Source organism: Hibiscus syriacus, unplaced genomic scaffold (genome assembly GCF_006381635.1).
Source record: "Hibiscus syriacus cultivar Baekdansim isolate YM2019G1 unplaced genomic scaffold, ASM638163v2 tig00112957_pilon, whole genome shotgun sequence".
NCBI classification, from domain to species: Eukaryota; Viridiplantae; Streptophyta; class Magnoliopsida; order Malvales; family Malvaceae; genus Hibiscus; species Hibiscus syriacus.
In genome coordinates this window covers 416,510-432,819 of record NW_024063424.1, presented here as the reverse complement: position 1 = coordinate 432,819, position 16,310 = coordinate 416,510, and the positions used below count along the sequence as shown (strand labels likewise).

Genomic DNA, 16,310 nt, shown 5'->3' with positions numbered 1-16,310 from the left:
GGGTTTCATGATTTCACTTTATTTCAATTTGAGCATGAAATCAACCTCTATTCAACATTTTAAAACCTCTATAATCAAACCCCTAACTCAATTTCATCAAATCACAATTTTCCCCAAACTTATAGTTTAGGCCAAAATCAATACAAGCGTATCTAGGTGGTTTTAATCATCAATCAAGCTTGGAAATGATTCTACAACATCGATAACATCAAAATCCAATTTCAATTCATAAAACCCTAACATGTTCATAAACTCTAAATTTTGGGATCTAACTACTCAAGCAAGAATAACATACAATAATGGTACCAAATGATAGAGCTCTCCGAACAGAACAATTTTCTATTTCACGCTTTAATCCAAAAATCAAAGGAAATTGCTCAAAAATAAAAAAATAATTTTTTCTCCATACCTTGTGAAGCTCATGTCCATGGGTGATTTTGAAGAAGAAATGTCATGAAGTTTCTAGTTAATTTCATGTTAATTTTTCATTTATTAAGCTTAAATGAGTTTATTTGATGGAAAATGACAATTTTACCATTAATGAAATTTGATAATTACATTTATTCCTTGATACATAACAATTATCAACTTTCAAAGTCAAAAGATGAAAAGGATGAAAGATATTATAGTTGTTTGTATTGGTGAGAATCAAGCTGTCTTTCTTTTAGGGGAGACAAATCTTGGATAACATTTTGGTGGCCCATGAGCTATTTTATTATATGAATTCTTCGAAGAATGGACCGAATAAAGGGGATGCATTTAAATTGGATATGGAGAAGGCATATGATAGAGTGTAGTGGCCTTTTTTTCATGCAATTATGTTGAAGTTGGGTTTTTGCCAGAACTGGGCTGATCTTATTATGCGATGTGTTGAGACGGTTTCGTTCGCTGTTTAGGTGAATGGAGTTCTTACTTCTGAGTTTCCTTATAGACGGGGTTTGTAACAAGGAGATCCTTTATCTCCTTTTTTATTTCTTTTTTACACACAGGGTTTGTCAACCCTTTTTAATCGTTTACAGGATCAACGAAAAATCAGAGGTGTCAGTGCTAGTCAGAATGGTCTAAAAATTACACATTTAATTTTTTGCTTATGATAGCATTATTTTTATCAAGAATTCTGTTTTAGAAACGATTCAGGTTCGAGATGCTTTAAGTATCTATAAATCTTCGTCAGGTCAGAAGGTGAATCTTGAAAAATTTGTACTTTATTTTAGTCCGCTTACACCAGTTACGTGTCGCACTCAGATATTATCTATTTTGGGTATTGGAGAAGTTGCTGATTTGGGGCATTATCTTGGTATGCCCTTACATATTGGGAAGAATAAAACCAATACTTTTGGTTATCTCAACGATCGTGTTCATAAACGGATTTATGGGTGGACTAAACATTTGCTTTCCTATGGTGGTCGAGAAGTGTTTCTTATGTCTGTGGCTCAAGCGCTTCCCCAGTATGTGATGTCATGTTATTTACTACATGTATCCTTAGTGCAAGATTTAACTAGAGGTATGAGAAGGTATTGGTGGTCAGGTGATATTGCTAAGCAAGGTTGGCCTTTGATTAAGTGGAAAACAATGTGTAAACCAAAGTGTGAGGGGGGTCTTGGTTTTCGGGATTTGAATAACTTCAATATGGTTTTATTAGGAAAACAACTGTGGCGTTTTATTAAAGAGCCAGACATTTTGGTCGCCCGTGTCTCTCGTGCTAAGTATTATCCTGATGGGGACTTATTGAATGCTTCATTGAAGGATCGGAGTTTTTTTTGTTTGGAAAGTCCTTCATCAGACATTATAAGAGTTATGTGGGGGTTTATTTTGACGAATTGGATTTGATAATACTTTCCGTATATTTGATGATGTCTGGGGTGGATCCAAAGTTGTTTCACTTCAAGGGAGCTATTTTGTTTCCTCTGATATTCCTATTTATTGTTGTGATTTGATGTTTTCAGAAAATAACTCTTGGAATGAACTTTTGATTCATAGGTTGTTCACTTCAGAGGACGCTTTACAAATTCTAAATGTTGTTATTACACCATGTTCTGAGGATGTAATTGTTTGGGGCAATCATGATTCAGGCATCTATTCTATTAGGTCTGGCTATTGGTGACTTCAGCGTTGTTCACATAATAATGAACGGAAGTCAAAGCTATGGAGGATTATAGCTAAACTGAAAATTCTTCCAAAAATTCATATTTTTGCTTGGCGTGTAGCTCGTAATGCTTTACCTGTTGGAAGCTATCTTAAGAAAGTTAGTTTGTCTGATGGTCTGTGTACATTGTGTTCTTATGAAGAAGAGTATGTGTTACATGCTTTAAGGAGTTGTCCTTGCACTCTTGATGTTCTTCGACATGCTGACGTACCTGTTTCTATCTCATTGAGTGATATTGATACTCCTGTTTTATGGTTAGAAGAGGCTCGGTCTATTTTGGGACTTGATGATTTTGTTGGGTTCTTAATATGCTTGTGGAATGTGTGGAACAATCGTAATTCCTTTATGCATGAAGCCAAATTTCAGCCGTCTTGGATTCTGGTGTCGACGGCTAAAGCACTTCATCATGAGTACTTGCGCGCAATGGCTTTAGATCGGATGCATAAGAATCCTTTCATTCAACACAATATATATGGTTACCTCCTCCACCAGGTGTGATTAAGATAAATTTTGATGGTGCATTTGATAGCAATAGGCGTCTGGCTTCTATTGGGGTGGTAGCTCATGATCATAATGTTTTGGTGCAAGGCGGTTTGGCGCAAGTCTCTGGAAGCCGTGTTGATCATGCTTTTGTTGAATTCTTTGTTTTGCTTGCTAGTTTATGCCTTGCTAATGAGAAAGGATGGTTGGATGTGCAATTTGAATCTGATTCTTAGATACTTTTGAACAAAATTACACGGACTCAGATGACATCTCGATATTGGGTATTTTTATTCAAGAAGCTCGTGTTGTTTTTCAAGGTAATCCTAAATTCCATATTACATATATCAATTTAGAATGTAATCATGTTGCTCATGCTCTCGCTAGTTGGGGTAGCTGCTCTGATAGTGCATTATTCTTTGATTTGGTTTGTCCCGATATCATTGCTAATGTCATTAGCAAAAATGTAATTACTTCTTGATTAATAGAATTTTGGGCACTCTTTTCACCTTATTAGGGTTAGAAGGGTTTTTAATGTGGCCCGTATTATTTTAAAAAAAATGTCAAAAGATGAAAAAATTATTTTTCCCTTCACAACTTTACCCATACATTTTTCTAAAAATTTCAATTTTGCAATTTTCATCCAACAATTCAAATTGAACATGGAAATAAATTCTCAAATCCAATGATTTATATTATTTTCCATCATTTTAAAATGTGGAAATAATATTTCTAAACTTAATTTAATATCCTTCAAATTCACTCAAATTTATATTCGATCTGATCTATCGAATTTTACTGAACTTTAACACTTTATAATTTTTAACATAAATTCCGGATCAAAAATCTGATTCCTACCAAAGCGTCATTATTGGGGTGAACTATTCATTTATGGGGTCAAAACATCTAACTTTTAAAAATTACACTTTTGATCCTCTGAACGTTTAAAAATTACCCTTTTGGTCCCCTAAACTTTTCTAAAATTTATACTTTGACCATTAAACTTTCAAATTTTATATTTTTGTCACTAACCAAAATTTTGGGGCATTACAGATCGGGTTGGTACCCATCGGATCGATTGTCATCCCTATACACATACCTTTTAAGAGATAAAATTGCAGGAAAAGAAGGTGTTTTCTATACCCGAATTTAAATAAGTGTTAAACATGAATATATTCGAATTCCTCTTAACATAAGTGTGAATATTAAAAAGAAAAGGATAAACTATGGAATTAGTACCTAAACTATCAGTTTTGGTTCGTTTTAGTACTTAAACTTTTAATTTTTTTAAAATCATACCTAATGTTTAGTTTTTGTTTCATTTTAGTAGCCCACCATTAAAAACTTAACATGTTTTGTATCTAAACTATCAATTTTGGTCCATTTTAGTACCTAAACTTTCAAAAACAAAAAATTCAAAACTTAATGTTAAATTTTGAACCGGTACTAAAATGAAACAAAAACTAAGCTTTAGGTATGGTTTTAAAAAAATTGAAAGTCTAGGTACTAAAATGGATCAAAGCTAATAGTTTAGGTACTAAACTCATAATTTACCCAAAAGAAAAAGGGGAAAAAGACCTATTCATTGGTATGGTCTGCAATAGAGAGACACATATAGTTTGGTTCTGAGCCATTCCAGATAAATGTATGAACTTGCTTTTAAAGCTTGGATTAAATACAGCAAAAGATTAAAGCACAACAACAGTTTCAGAAGGGCAAAAAAAAAGCCTTAAAATCATGGCTTGCCAATGGAATTGTCAGATATATATATATATATAACTGTCATGTTCTTTTCAACCATATTCTTCACGGGGGAAAAGGACAGTTTGTCACTGTAATAATTAAAACAACAGTTTGGTCCTGTTTGATTATGTTAGTTCCTCATGCTGATGAAAACTTCCATAGAATTGCAGATTCTTACTGCAATATATATATATATGTAATGGTCCTAATCATATGCAGGAGGATTCTTAGAAACTCACGTCACCGGACGAGTATGGAATCACATACCATTTTGCTCATCTTCCCCTTTTGTTCATCTCAAATACTAATCATATGCAGGAGGATTCTTAGAAACTCACGTCACCGGACAATCGATACGTCGAAAACTTGTCGATTTTCTTAAACCTGTGCTTAAATGTGGAAACTCCAATGATGGTGTACACAAATTGACCTACAACATAGAAGTGATTGGAATATTCCCCACTTTTTTTCTTTTACTTTCTCTACAAGGACAAGTAAGAACAAACTAATGATATGGCTCATCAGCATGTTACATGCATGCATACATATAAAGAGCACCCTTTTGATAAAGATTTCACAGTCATGGCTTCCATATAAGTCTGCCAAGCCTGCAATAAAGTATAGGAGAAAAAGGAATGACAGTGCAGATGTTTCTATCATCAATGAAACCAACTTTTCTCAGTAAAATCATTAGCAAAAGCATTCTGATTTCTATTGCCACTTGGTTTTGTCCTTTACATTCCTTCTACCACTTTGGTAATGAGTATCCACAAGAAACCCTTTTTGCGTTTTAAACCAAAAAAAAAATTAACTTGAAATGATTGTATTGACCATCCTTTTATCTTCTTCGTCGAAAAGAATTCCCTAAAACTAACAAATCATTAACAAAACAATCTGCAAGTACCCCGGTTCGGCAGTTCATGATAATGCAAACTTCTTTCCTGCAAAAACCCAAAAAAGCTACATTATTATCACACAAGAAAAGCTAATTTTAACCTTTTTTGAGTATTTAGAAGTAATCATAAGTACCTATTCGTTGTGAAGATTTATCGATTTTGTTCGGAGCTTGGTTTCAGATGCCTTGGGAGCGGATTTGTTGTTAATCTGGTGCACTGAGATTGGTATGTTGTAAGCTGATGTCATAAATTATCGTGATTCGAGTTAGTCAAACTATTAATTAAGGAGTTTACACCTGATCAACGAACATGGAAACAAGGTTAGACGAAGAAACCAATAAACAGCGGGTCGAAAAGGGAAAGAAGAAAACCAACCTTTTCTAGTTAGTGAGCAATGGAATGTCTGTCACCCTTATGAATGAACCTCCTCAAAGTGATTCTTGACTGCACATGGAAAAAGAATGGCTCTTCTCAAGAAAAATTCAGTGGAGAAAAAAGAACAAAATTATCAAACACTTCCGATGTTTTATGGCTACGTAAATTTTCTTTTTCACAGCTTGTTTTTCGTATAGACTCTTGCAATCTTATTGCTAAGGAAGATACGTTAGTGTCTTTTCCATGTTTAAAAGCTGTGAGAGTAAAGGATTAAGGTCCAAGGACCACAATCACAAAGGTTTATCGAGTGCAGGAAATTCGTTCGTTTTATTTCGGACAAATTTGATGCACGAGACTGATAAAAGAAAAGTAAACAAATAAGCTTGAAAAGTATTTACCTAATTGATTCAGAATGCAAAATTATTGCTGATATGTAGAAGCACATCGAAATTAAGCTCCTGCCGTAAACCGATCACTTAGTAATAAGAATGTGGGTCGTAAAAATGTACATACACACAAATATACAGAGAGAGAGAGAGAGAGCAGGCATACTTTGAATGCGGGTCGTAGCCTCCTTTAGAAAAAATTTAGCTCGGTGTATCCGTGCGCATATGGCAAAAGTTCCTCTACCTCAATCCTCGAAGTAGAGTAACTCGTGCTCTTCTTCAACCGGCCACGGCTTGACTCAACTTCAGCCCAAAACATACCATAAACTGGTCTATGATCCGAGAACTTAGATTCCCCACGGACATAGGATAATTGGTGGATTCCTTCTCCAAACCACAATATCCGGTCACACCTTCATACAAAAAATTTAAGTCAGCACACTTCTTTTATTAAGCCGGTTTTCTTTATTGTTCCACTTTGGAGCTATGATTTTAACTACTTTATCATGCCTTACATCAAGAGGCATTTTCTTACCAAGCCGGAGTTCGGCATTTCTCCTTTGGGTGCATATCATCCCCGGTATATCTGTCTGAATTTCTTGAATACTTGTATGTTGGTGGGAAGTAAATCTTCCCTTCATTCCATCCCTTAAAAACACGACCTCTTTTCTGCTCTATCCTTAGCTGCCGAAATACCACCAGTGAAAGGTTTTAAACTATTGTATGTTATTCCGAACGAAGATACGAAGTTTGTATAAGTGAAAGCATACCTGGTCATTTTCTAGCAATGCTCGCCAGTTCTGCATCTCAACAAGTGCCTTGGCAGACCGGTAAGAGAGAGCAATGCGATAATTCAAATCCCCAAGCCAAATTATTCGACTGGTTCAATATATAAATAGTCAGTTTATATGCAAACAAATTCATTCTATGTTAAAATGATAATTAGTTTATTTCTAAACTTTGTTTCGAAGCTAATTTGCAGACTGAAGTCCTTACTCGTGCTCGAGGATTGTTTCAGGGGACTTTTCATTTTCTTCATTACGAACCCGTGGAAACCTTGTCTTCTTAAGAATCTCCATGACATCGGCGTTCCTTCTTAGCTCATCGCCCTCCTTTTGACCCGAAGTTAAATGAGTGCAGATGAAGCAAAAGCTTGTTTGATGCAGCAACATACTGACAGATATAGAACCCTGGCAAACCAAACCACATCGGTTGATCACGAGTGCCTCTGGTTCTTGAGCATAAGACAAGTAAATTATATGCAAAATGAACTCTTTAAGAGTACCGTTTTACGGTCGAGTAATACCTTATTTCCAAGATAACCCATCAATCCTCTGCCAACACAAGATACTTTCATGTTTTTAACATGGTCTCTCAACTCGCTCCTGACCCAGATTGTGATAAATATGCCAACCATTTGCTTACTAGCCACCAAGCAGTACCTTGAATGCCCGGGCATCCTATATCCCTGTTCGGATGCAGATCCACCATAGGACATGGGCGAGTACAATACGGTACTCGGTGATTCCGTTATCCCATTATCATCGTCCGATGAACCCCATCTGGAGTAATCGCTAGGTCGGGAGTAGTCGCTAGGTCGGGAGTAATCACTCGGCCTATTACCCCATCTATGGCTGGAGTCGTAGTCACTTGGTCTATTACGCCATCTATGGCTGGTGTCGTAGTCACTTGGCCTATTACCCCATCTATGGCAGGAGTCGTAGTCACTCGGCCTATTATCCCATCTATGGCAGGAGTCGTAGTCACTCGACCTATTACCCCATCTATGGCTGGAGTCGTAGTCACTCGGCCTATTACCCCATCTATAACTCGAGTCGTAGTCACTTGGCCTGTGACCAAATATTACTCTATCACAAACACTGAATCGCCTATCAAGTCGTGGTTGTGGAATCGAGGGATCGTTGTCCATCCTCCAGCTGCTTGTTGTCTGAAACGATCGGCGATGAAAGAAAGACGAATTCTTTTGCCTAGATGACCCCTCGAAATCAGCATCCACCTCAACAACGGGCTGAGGAACAGGAGATGGTGTATAAGAACCCCCGCCACCGCTGGTTCTGGGAAGATTGTTTAGAGTCTTTCGAATGAGAGACAACCATTTTTTGGCTGGACCATTGTCGTCTGAACCCAAAATATTCCCCGGCATTCAAAGGAACTATCTCTTGAAACCTGTAAGAAAACAAATGGGAAGGAAATCATTCTATGAACAATCGAAGTTTGGTAAGCAAGACATGAAGATCAAACATGCCGAAAACATACCCGAGGACATATATATCCGCCGGAGACGAGGCATGCAGCAAATCTTCTAGATTCAAATTACTCAGTGGGGATCTTCCAGCCACATTCCATGTAGCTACAAAAATGCTGCTCCAATGGAAAACAGAAGAGCAGTTGGTACTGATGCATCATCACGAAGGAATAGAAGTGATAAAAGAAAATATACCTATAATTTTCGACATCTATGATTCGAGGGTGATCGAGATTCATTCTCCCTCGACGGCTTTGCTCCGTACTACGACTAAATTTTTCTGCACATCATAGTAACATTTAGAAAAGTAATCATAATAAAATTTCTTCTTAGAAACTTGGGGATGAGATGAGGAACCTGTTTTACTCTTCTTGATTGTGCATGGCTCCCTTTCTGAGAAGCTGGTCCTGTATTCCACTTCACCTCCTGAAGATTGAAAATAAAAAAATCCAAGTTATGAACAAAAGTTGAAATTGCTAAAGGAATATTTCAAGGATGCCTTGTTTGTTTGATGAGAAAATTGCATGACAAGAGAAAATATCAGAATCTTGAGTACTTATAAATAGAATCCAGGAAAAGGTAAAGCCTTGAAATAGCCAAGTAATCCATTCATTTTTCTCACAGGTGACCAGTCTTCTTAACTATTTTATGAATACTAAGCAATCATTGTGAAATTCCCAGAAAATAAAACTCAAATTACTCACCTCCTCCTCCTCCACAAACATGATCATCAGCTTGAAAGTCCTCAGTTTTGCTCTTGATATTGAACCATTTTCTGACCATCTTTTTGGACCATGAGAGCTATACCAAAACAAATGAACACCCCATTGAAGGAAGGGAAAAAAACACTCCAAAATCTCCCAAAAAATGTTACTTTTTTCCACAAATTTGAGTATTGAAAACCAGAAACAGAGAAAGTGCAAAAGCAAACCTTGCTTTTCTTGGGTTTCCCGTCACTCATTGTTAAAGCTTTTGCTTCATACAACTCCAATATTCAACTAGTTTACTCTTCCTCGAAGCTCTCAACTTTGATACAAATCACCAAAGCCAAGCTGAATTATTCACTTTCTCAACAAAAAACACATAGTTGAAGCAAAAACAAGAAATGGGTTTGTCTTAGATTCATCTTTCATGTGTGTTAAAGCAAAGAAAGAAGCTTAAAAAAACCCAGAAAAAATGAAGGGTCCAAGAACTATAGAAGAAAGAGAGAGACAAAGACAGCACTTTAATGCGATGAAGTTGAAATGAGAAGAAGAAGAAGAAGAAGGGAGAGATTGTTGATGTGGAACAAACACACAATGCGGCAAACATAAAAGGAAAAGAAAGTCTAGAGAGAGAAAGCTCATAAGAACAAGTAAAGCAAACACCTCTCTCTCTACCTCTCTTTAATCTGTTAAACAAAAGAGAGAGAGGGCCTCCTTATCAGTAAAAAAGCAAAGTATAAAATTTTGAATGGAATAAAGGGCACTGTCGAGGGAGAAGCTCTGTTTCCTTTTCTTTTTTAGTGTAATGATTTTTAATTTCTGTATATTTCTTCATTATTAACTCATTGGTCTCTAGTTTCCTCAAACCTCGAGCCTTGTTCGACATGAAAGAGACAATGCCGTTCGGTAGAATGTGAAGTTATAAAATAGAATTTTAAATAATCTAAAAATTTTAATAATAATTAATTGATAATTAAGTTTGAGTCGAATCTTTTAATTTTATATAATAGATATATATAATATATCAAAAAATGTATATGTATTGTATAAAGTTATAGAAGATTGTTTAAATTAGAACCAAATATTAACAAAATATTATAAATATTTATAATTAAATTTAGGGTAAATTATTGTTTAGAGCTTAAACTATCATTTTTGATCTGTTTTAGTATCTAAACTTTAATTTTTTTTTCAAAACTATATCTAAAGCTTAATTTTTGTTTTATTTTAGTACCCTTGTTCCAAATTTAATGTTAATTTTTGAAAAAAATTGAAAGTTTAGGTACTAAAATGGACCGAAAATGATAGTTTAGGTACTAAACATATAACACCCTAATCCAGTTTGACCCGAAGATCCATGGATTACAATGTTATATGGGACTACCGAAATAGTGACCCGAAAATTTCCTTTAAAATTGCTTCTTAAATCACTAAAATAGATCATCCATAATAGTAAAAGTAAAACGGGGTAATAATATTAGTTTACAAAATAATGGGGAGCTCCCAAAATAAATTCAAAATAATACAGTACCAAGTACAATCAAAGTTACGACTAAATAGTACAAAGGGTCCATAAATAGTATATGCCCTCTAAAGATGATCAATACGTAATCTGATGGTCTCTGATGGCCTGGTCTGCTACACTGGAATGTCTGGTGGCGATAACTCCCCTCGAACTGTCCCTAAGAACCTGTGCACGGAAACACATTCCGAACGTTGAGCTTACGAGCTCAGTGTCTCCATAATAACTGTATTATACTACATGCATTCACTAAATGAGATAGCTGAAGGCACAAGTCCAAACATGCAAAGCTATTGATTTTACTACTGAGTAAGCCTCATTGTGTGACTTAGGGTTCTGCATCTCAGAGCTCACGTATCCCTCTAGCCTTTCTAAGATACCCTTGGGTATCTAGGGTGAGATTCGAAGCTGCATCAAAAACATACACACACCAATTTACTATATCGAGTCTTGGGGCATCTGTGCCCAGTCAGCTACTGAAATACCTTGGCACTGACATAGATATCCACTGACTGTCGTATTCTTCTAAAGAGGAACTCGGGTGTCCTGGTTGTTTACTGAGTGTCAAATATAATGTTAGTTTTATGAAATCCTAGCAGTTAATGTTTCTATTGTTCTGATATTTATTAATGTTCTCGCTTGAAGTCATATTTGTTGTTATTAGAGTGTATTTAGGGTACCTCAGGTCTCATCCTTAAATCCTTAGATTATTTATCCAAATCTGTTTGTGGGTACTGATATTGACCCTTCAGTATCGATACTAAATCTTTGGTATCGATACCCACCCGTTGGTATCAATACCTCTCGACTGACGTGGCTCTTGGATTAAGACAATATTGATACCCTCATATGAGTATCGATATTAAGATGATGAGGTATTGATACTTGAATATTCGAGTATCAATACCAAATTTCAGTTCGATATTTTGAAAAATACTCTAGTATCGATACCCTTATGGGGAGTATCGATACTCCTGCCCTGGTATTGATACTCAATGAATGAGTATCAATACTACCCTTATAAAACTACCTAATCTATGACTAGCTGAAGAAAAATATCGATATTGTTTTTACAGTATTGATATTGTCGTTGTTGGGTGCTCTATTTTGGCACGAAAATCCTATTTTTCCATACCCAAATGCCCCATTGAGGTCCCCAACTTATGTTTAGATGTTTTATGTGATAGTAGAGGTCATAATGGGTCTATAAACATGCTGAAAACACTCAAACGATGCAATCTATCATGAATGCTTCAAGCTTATGCAACTTACCAAATCTTACCTAGACGAACTAAGCAAAAATCAAAGAATGAGGGTTACTAGCTGGATATTGAGGTTTAGGAAGCTTTAAAACATCTCTTAAGCCTACAAATCTCTAGAAACATATTAAAATCCATAGGTTTAATAAACCCCCACAAAACTTATTTTTCGTTACCATGGCCAAACTTTGCAAATGAAGACTTGAATTGAAGCTTAGGAAATGATGGTTTTGATTCTTATCTCTAAAATGTTGATTGGGGTCTGGAATGCTATAAAGATTCCACCTTTATGCTTATCTTGAAGAAGAATGAGATGAAGAAAAAAGAAGAAGACAAAGAAGATTTGAGGAAAGAGGGAGGAGACAACGTGATATCATCCATAATTAAGAACTATTTAACTTTTAAAATCTTTATTGGTGAAATTACTTCCTTGGTCCCTTTGATTCTGACTACAGACTAAAAACACCCATTTTACTCTTCATTGGGCTTGGTTCAAGCCCAAATCCATCTCAATTTGGGTCAAAACTTCTCATAAACTAAGGAATTAATTCAAGGCCCAACTCGGGCTGACCAAAACTCATAACCTGAAATCCAGGGCGTTACAAAACGCGTTAAGTTTTTAGCAGTAGATTACTAAAATGAAACAAAAACTAAATGTTAGGTATGGTTTTGGAAAAATTAAAAGTTTAGATACTAAAATGGACCAAAATTGATAGTTAGGTACTCAAGTTAAATTTAAACAGAAACTCGAACAACTCATCGAATCAACTCAAATTTTATAAACTCGACCCGAAATTATTTCAAATAAAGTTTGAGTTATAAAATAAGACTCGTAAACTCGAATAATTCAAATTTTTTTATTCGGCTCGATTAAACACTCACCCTTATAGTTGACAAGGTCTAGTTAGAGAAATTAGGGATGATAATTTAAACTCGTGAAACTTTGATTTCATTCGATTTTATAATATCATATTTTTTAAAAGATATTTTAAGGTTTTGTCAGGTTTTGTAAAGAATGAGGTCAGTTGGATCGAATTTATAGTGACAAATCTCCGACATGATCTGGTTCAAGATAATAATAATAATATATTTATTTATATATTAAGGATAATTGTTATAACACCCTTCTCTCTATAACTATTTTCATTAGGTCACTATTTTATCAAATAAATATTTTTTTATATTTAAGTCGTGTCGAATCATGTCAAAATATGTTTTTATCTCAAAATTTAAGTCTTATTTCATGCCATACAAAACATTTTTAAACTCAAATCAAATTCAAGTGAAAAAATATATATTTCTTGAATTGTGAGACAACTTAAAAAAATGCAACTACCCTAATTTTGAGGGGTGTCAATGTTCTTTATTCTTGGTCATTCATTGAATTCAAACTACATTTTCAGGCACTAGGACCACATTTTTATTTATTTAATTTGAGTTTCTTTCTACTATTAAATTTTGATCACTTATGAGAGAGCCATGGAGGAAGAGCCTAGGGGGCAAAAGCATGCTCAATTCCAGATTCTATTTAATGGTAGGGTGGAGGAGTTTTCTAAAGTCTCCGTCGTCAATGGAGGCTCCTCGGGCCATCAACAATCCTTAAAGACTGCATGCTTTGATTACCATACATATTTGTTCATTAAACAAGGCTTAATTATAAAATAAGAGCTCAAATTATATCGTTTTTCTCAAATGGGTGCCCAAACATTTTTTTATCATTCAGGTGTCTAATGTTACAAATATTACATTTTAGGTGCTTGGGACGTAATGACCGTTAAAAATTTCGTCAAGTTGCATGTGTCACACCCTTGTAATTTTGAATTTTTTTAAAAAATATTATATTTATAAAAATACTTATTTTTTCTAAAATTACAAAAAAGCCCAAAATCCCTAACCTCCCTTGCTAACCACAGCCTTCATCGTCCACTCTACCCTTGCCATCTCCTTGGTCAACTGTCGTCGTTTGCGTCGTTAGATCGCCTGGGTGTCATGAATTTAGGGTTTGAGTTCGCCAGAGATGCTATTTTTTGTCATGATTTTGTCGTTTTCTTCGTCGGTAGCATAACATTTATGGTCGGGTTTGACATGTAGGGTGGAGGTTCTGGTGGAGGCCCAATTAATGAAACAATGATAGTTGGTGTGAGTTTAGGGATTGAAATTGAAGTTTTCAACATTTTGAGTTATCTTTTTGAAGTTTTTCAAAAAAAATTTGGGGTTTTTTAAATATATAATTTTAAGATTTTAATGGCCGTTGTTGTCATGGCACCTAAAGTGGTAACGTTTGTAACGATATGCACCTGGATGATTCAAAAAAAATTGGGTACCGATTTAAAAAAAAGTGATATAGTTTCAACACTTATTTTATAATTAAGTCATTAAACAAAGTAAATTTTTCACGTTCATTTATACTTTATATATGTAAGGATGACAATATGTCAGATTAGGTCATATTTTTACTCTATCTAAACACAACAGAAAAATTGATTTTCTTCATTTGCATCTGATTTAACCGAAATTTAGGATGACCTCATCTAATCTGAAACTGATATGATGTTTTAGGTTAAAATATGCATATATATATATATATATATATATGGGAATGATCATCTTACTCAATGTAAAACTCTTTTAGTTTTACACAAATTTAGGATCGTTGGATGATTGAAAACATATTGTTGAGATTAAAAGTAGGAAATGTGTAGATATTTACTGGGAAAAAACAAGGAGTTAATCTCAACTATCTGTTTTCACTCATCTAACGGTCCTAAATCTGTGTAAAACTAAAAAGTTTTACGCTGTATAAGTAGATGTTAACCCATATATATATAACAAATATGAATATGATCCAACTCGATCCAACCATGTAAAATAATTCAACCTGAACCCGAATTTTCAAAATGAAAATCTAATCGAATCAAGTCGAATCAAAATCCATCAAATTCGAGTAAAATATTCATCCATATTTATATGTATGACATAGCCAGTTTTGTTTAACCTCAATAAAATTAAGACTCGATAGAATATCGACCCACCTCTAAAATTCAATTTCCAACCTTTTTGCCCTATTGAAATGTGGGTCTCTTTGGAAATGATGTGAGGCAATAAGGAAGAAAAAGTAAAAGATTGAATAATACAAAGGAATATGTATAGTGATAAATTGTGTCAAAGACCAAATAGACCAAATGGGCCATATTGGTAGTATTTGAACATCTAAAGAGCAAAGCAACTGACCCTACTTTGGGATATCTTTTATTCTTTCATTGACAACTTGTTGAACTTGAATTGTAGAATTTGGGTGATGGATGGTATCTAAGGAACAAGGTTCTTTTGGATTCAATAAAAGCATGATGAAAGAAGAAATTGGATCCAACACTCATTCCATGGAGGACAAATAAGAATCGGAATGGGATTACGAGAAATTATTTTATTTTTTAATATGAAAAAAGAGATGGAGTTGTTCAAAGATTGAATCTAAAACTGTTACGATTAAAAATTTGATAATATTTTCTTTATAATACTGACTAATGATCAAGTGAATATCCATAATTTTCTAGTAGATATATTCTCATTTTCTATTGTTAATCTCAGTATTTAATTTATCTCATCCAATGGTCATGATATGTATACACACACGAAGTAGAACAGGAAAACCACCATGGTTGAACCAGCTGTAGCCATGCACCTTTGTGATCAAAGAAAAATTAAGATTTCCCATACTTTTTTGCTAGGGTAGGAAGCCCTAATAACACATTGAAACAACTCATAGATCTTAAAAAAAGTCTTTTTCTATTGATATATATATATATATAAAGAATTATATGAGAATATTTTAGACCCTAAAATCTTAATTTTGTCATAATTTATATTTTAAACTGCATCAAAAGAATTATATCACAAATTTTAATTTTTTTAATTTTTTTCTCTATCATGTTACAATTTTTTAGACCAAATTAGCTGGAATTTTGATATATATAATAAAGGATGAAACAACTAAAGGGCATAAAAGAATGGGGAGAAGATTTGGTTTGCTTTTCCTTCTTTTTGTATGTTTTTGGTGAATAATTTAGGGTTTAAAATTATTAAGAGTTACGAGGAGGTCAAAAGTAGATTTAATATTTGATTTTTATTTGATGCTTTTTTTCTTTTCTTTTTACTTTACCACAATGCTTGTTATCTATTTTTGTTTTTAAGGTATGGGTTTTTGGCTTACCCTTTTTCCTTCACAATGTGTCACTTTCTTTGACACGTGTCATTACTACATGCATAAACAGAGAAAAAATATTTATAATATACCATGGCATTCAAACATAATTATAACATTTGTCCTTGTAGGAGACTCAATTTATCGTTTTCGTTTCTATCGTATTTTCGCATCAATTTATCTCTCAAAATTACTCAGTTGTATCATTCTATACCCTGCATCTAACTTAAAACCCTAAATTATAAACTTTAAATCCTAAATCATAATCTTATTACCTCTAAACTTTAGGTTAGGGGAAGGGTATGAAATGATGTAATTAAACAACTTTGAGG

The 16,310-nt window shown here is 34.3% G+C and overlaps 1 pseudogene; it reads right to left on the bottom strand.

Annotated features, from left to right (window-relative positions):
* Nucleotides 1-5,397: 5,397 nt before the first annotated feature.
* Nucleotides 5,398-9,758, bottom strand: LOC120184861 (annotated as a pseudogene).
* Between the last annotated feature and the right edge of the window lie 6,552 nt (nt 9,759-16,310).